Genomic DNA, 5137 nt, shown 5'->3' with positions numbered 1-5137 from the left:
GGGAAATAGCACACCAGAAGAAACACAAGTTTGTAACAGTCCTGCACAGTGAGGAAGCCAGCACTTGGCCCAGTCAAGGCACTTAAGGCACTTAAGATACAACAGTTGTATTTAAAGGTAGCTTTCATAGACTTACAGATGAATACTGACCATTTTCTGCCTATAAGTTTAGATAACAAGCTTAAACTCCCAATGCATTTTAGCAGATACTATAGGCAAGTTTGATGGGATCTCAGCTAATTAATTGAGATTTAGTGTTTTTCTAACACTGGGGTGGACATTCAACCTTATTCCCCCCCAATTAGAATAGCTGTAGTGAAGGAAGGCATAATAACCTCAGAATTAATTGGATTTTGCAGCAGGCTGTGACAAGTTGTCCAACACATATTCATACGGTCCACTTTGCCTTTACAAGCTAAAGCCACAGACTGCAATTTATTGCTTCTTCTTGAGGCTGAAATTAGAAAGAGTATTAATGTTGGAAGGAAAATATATTAGCAGAAACACTTGCTGGAGCTGAGAGATCTGCCTTTTGGCTGAGATCAATAACCAGAAAGCCCAAGGCTGATCTTTATCAGAATATGGAATGAATGCCTAGGAGAATGGATAATAAGTGCTGTCCAGAGATTTCATTCCCTTCCTACAACCATGTGAAAAATGTAGCCACTGGGTCCCACAGAATTATAGGCTTCATTTAGATGAAAACTTCAGTTTGCTTTTTTTTAACTAGCAAGAAAAATTTTGAAGCACTAAAAGCTGGAAACTGCTGCTGTAGCTTTCAGCTGCAGGCATAACATGACTTGTCCTCACTGAATGAGATAGTTGCAGGGACTTTGTTCCCTGAGGTGTTTGTATAGCACCTAACACCCACTGACTCCCAAGCTTGACAGAGGACAGTAGCTGTCTCTCTGTTGCACCAGTTAAATAACCATAATTCACAGTGATATCTGGCACAATAAGACTCCACAAGTATCTCACTGGAGCAACAAGCAAAGGCCATGCATCCATGACCATGTGGATTCTTCAGTATTAGTCCTGAATGTGTAGGCATGTATTTTTACCTCCTTGCCTGAAGGAAAGAGAACCACTCCCTACTGGTTTTCTTGCTGGGAGATACTAGAGGATGAACTCAAGAAACTGCTCTTTTTCCCTGAGAACTGTGTCCTGCTGAGTCCAGAGCCATCACACCCTCATATGCCGAGGGAAGTGGGATGTGCGTGACTTGTGACACCTGTAGAAGGCAGGGATAACTCATCCAACTAGGAAGTTCATGACCATGTGCAGTGTTGGATTTGCCAGGTATTTATTTGGGTGCGTCTGTATGACCAGCCAAAGAAAACAGGTCCAGACTGAGTGGTGTCTGCATACATGTCTGAACAGAAGGATGTGGACTTGGCTTTCTGATGCTGACCACGCTACAGCCACCCATGTTTCTGTCAGCTAGAGACTGGTTTTTCATAATGTTCTTTTTATTACTTATATGTGTGTCTCACGCTGAAATGATAACCAAGGCATAGAAGGTTCACCTGAGGGATCTGCATTATTTATGACCTTTAAAATTAAAGGGACTTGCCAGACATGCATTTTCAGTAACAGGCCATTGAAGCCAACAGTTTCTCCTTCAGTCAACCCAAAGTGCTTGGAGTCTGTATACCTTTCTGCTGTACAGACTTTGGCACAACTTCTAACAAGTAAACCTAGAGCAACTGTAAATGCACTGGGCCAAATGAATTGGAGAGGCATTCTTGACATGGTGATGAAACCTTGCAGAGGGCATTCAGATAAGACATTCAATTTATAATCTATGATTTGTTTATGCTTTGTCATGCAGTGTATCCAGAGAGAAATAATAGATAATGTTTTAGTAATTCAAATAATATACAGAATATGCATATAGCCTGACTACCCATGCTCTTGGAGAATTCAGATAGTGAGTCAAAATTACAAGTGACAAAATGAGTAATATCAGATGGCTCAGGGGATTAGGTAACATCCTCAGAGGAGCTGGCCACTCCGGATTAAAAGTGGTGTACAAGTGCTCAACACTGTACAGACTGAGTAAGGATGATGTACAATTCACAGTGGGCACACTGGAGCAGGGGAATAAAAATAATCCACACTTGATTTAAGAGTGTAGGCAGATCTGTTAGCTGAGCTTGCAGAGGGCAGGCCTGATGATCTTGTCATAATCACAGAGAACAAGTTCTCTGATTGGAAACATAGTCAGCTACTGGCACACACATTCCCCCTACAGTAGTCCGACATAAATGGGACTTTCCTGAGAAAGCATTTTTTTGAGAGAATGGCAGATACTACAGACCCTATCCTGATCTGAATTGCTGAGTTCATGGTGACTCAAGGTGGACATCTGATGAGTGGCTGCATTCATGGAAGTGCCCTGAAAATCTCTGTACCACCTGTGTGAATACAGTGCCTGGCATAGCTGCCTGTTGGTACGCCTCTGGTCAGCCACCTAACTCCCAGACCGGGGAGCGAAGTGTGCCTTTACAGCCCATAAACTGGAGTCACCACATGTGATCTCGCCCAGTCAGCGCTGAGGCTGAGGAGATAATAAGGCGGAGTTAAATTTTCTGTAATATATTGAGGGTCAAAACCTTCAAGTTGAGCAACTCTAGCAAGCACCCAATTTAATTAAAAGGATATATAGAGTGAAATGAAAAGAAATGGTGAAGAAAATCTACCCAAGTACAAACCCAGGTCAAGATTTAGGACTCAGAGTAAGAGATAATTTTGGCCCTCTCTGTTGAATCATATGCAGTTTTGCAGTTAAAAAAAAAAAAAAAAAAAAGGCTTGAATAAAAAAAAAAAAAAAAAAAAAAGGAAGAAAGAAAGCACCTCTAAAAAGCAGCATTTATTTGAAACCAGAACAGTTGTTTAAATGAATTATTTATTTACATTCCAACAGGTGCGTTGTGAGCTGACTGGTGCTTGAAGGAGCTGAGCCCCTCAAAAGCCCTGCCAGTTGTGGATGCTCCCATCTTTTAAGGATCCCACATAATTCTCTCACGCTTTTGTATATCTATGTATTGGAGACTTTCTATTTTTTTTCAGCACCTCAATAACAAGTTGTAATGCTGTATGAAAGAACAATATCGCTGTCTACAGAACAACTAGTGAGTTAAAGGCAGTGATCCACAGACAGTGGTAGGTTGTGCTATTTCAGTATTATTTCATTGAAACATTGTCAGTGGGGCCCAGCAAAAGCAAACCTGAACATGACAAAATAGCAAAAAATTAAGGTTCTGGAACGAACACAGCTACAAGGGAAACTAATAAGTGCATTTGCTATGAAGTGACTTTATTTTTATTTCAATACAAATAAAAGGGACACAGAAAATGCATTAGTAAGCTTCAAGTTATATTTCTTGTATATGTAAGTGCTGGATTTTAGATCAAAGCTAATTGTTTCTGGGGTTTTTTTTAAATACTTGAGTGCTTTTTAGTGGAAGTGCACTAACACTGATATTTTCTATAGCAGAGATGAGTAGCACTGCTAAGTGGATAACAAATGCTTTGCTCTGTATTAGAACCCTAAGTAGCAGCTAATTTATAGGCCTTCAGAAAAAGTAGGGCAAAAAAATGGAACAAAGTTAATTCTTTTTTTTTGCCACAGTGCAATTTTAATTTTGCTGCCCATCGGGATTTTGCTCTGCTTTGAACCAAAGCTGTACAAATCAATGTGAACTGTTTTATAACTTGTTAATTGTTCAGTCTACCTACACACATGCATAACAGAGGAAAAGAAATGGAGTGATCAGTGGTTAATTACATTACAATTACTCTTATGTGTTATATGATATTATCTTTTACAATTATACTGATATTTATCAGGAAATTCATGTGCACTTAGATAATAATTTTTCAGGAAAAATTGATTGCTAACCAGAGTATATTCTGCAATTTTCTTATTCTAAGAATAACTTCAATTATTTCACATAATTTCTTATTAAGCACCAAAGTTTTGGTGAAATATTAATTTGTAGCCATATTTAGCTGGGAAGCATACAGTATTTCTTTTATATTTGAGTACATTACAAGATGATCGTTAAAATTTTGTAGAAATGTAATGTCCTTTAACTAATATAAAGTCAGCAATTGATTCATATTGAAGCCTATGAGTATTGAAAGGTTTTGCTATCTCTAGGTCTTGATATGTGCCAATATAAAAAAATTTGAGATCAAAGAAAATGAATGCCTAATGAGATGAGAAGGTATCAATGCCTATTGATAGACATTGATGTGTTAATAACCTATTGATATAAACACCTTTAGATAGGTGTCAGAATCAATAAGCCTCAATGCCTATCTTCATCAAAAGGGCTCACTATCTACAGGTCTTGATTCCTACTGGTATCAAAAAGTTTCTTGAGACCAAAGTGTTTGGATTCCTATTGATATTGAAAGGTATTGATGCCTAGAATATCAAAAAGTCTCGCTATCTATAGGACTCAGTGTTTACTTATATCAAAAGCAGTCTCTAGATCAATAGGTATATACACCTATTGAGCTCAAGAGCTACCGGTATCTATCAACAGACATCGATGTCCATTCATAGGTGTTGAAATTGATGGGTATTAATGATACTGAAAGGTCTCACTGTTGATATATGTTTGTGCAAACAATATCAAAATCAGTTTCAAGACTGATAGGAATAGGCACCAGTTGAGGTAGAAAGTTATCCTCACATACCTCTATTGTCCAATACCTATAGATATCAGTCTATCAATAGGCATCCAAATTGATAGGCATTCATGCCCACAGATATTGAAAGGTCTCACTACTGATAGGTCATGGTGTCTGGTGATATCAAGAAATTTCTTGAGACCTATAGATGTAGATGCCTATTGAGATCAAAAGGTATCAGTGCCTATCACTGATATTGATATTGATGCTTACAGATAGGTCTTAAAATTTATAGACATTGGTGCCTGTTGGTATCAAATGGTCTCACTATCTATAGGTCTTGATAGCTACTGGTATCACAATTGGTCTTGAAACCAATAAGTTTAGTCACCTATTGAGATCAGAAGGTATCTATGCCTTCTGATCTGTATCTATCATCAATAGTTATTGTCTGATCTGTATCTATCCATCAATAGTTATTGGTATCCATGTC

This window comes from Athene noctua, chromosome 1, assembly GCF_965140245.1.
Source record: "Athene noctua chromosome 1, bAthNoc1.hap1.1, whole genome shotgun sequence".
Taxonomy (NCBI): domain Eukaryota; kingdom Metazoa; phylum Chordata; class Aves; order Strigiformes; family Strigidae; genus Athene; species Athene noctua.
This window is presented reverse-complemented; position numbering follows the sequence as displayed.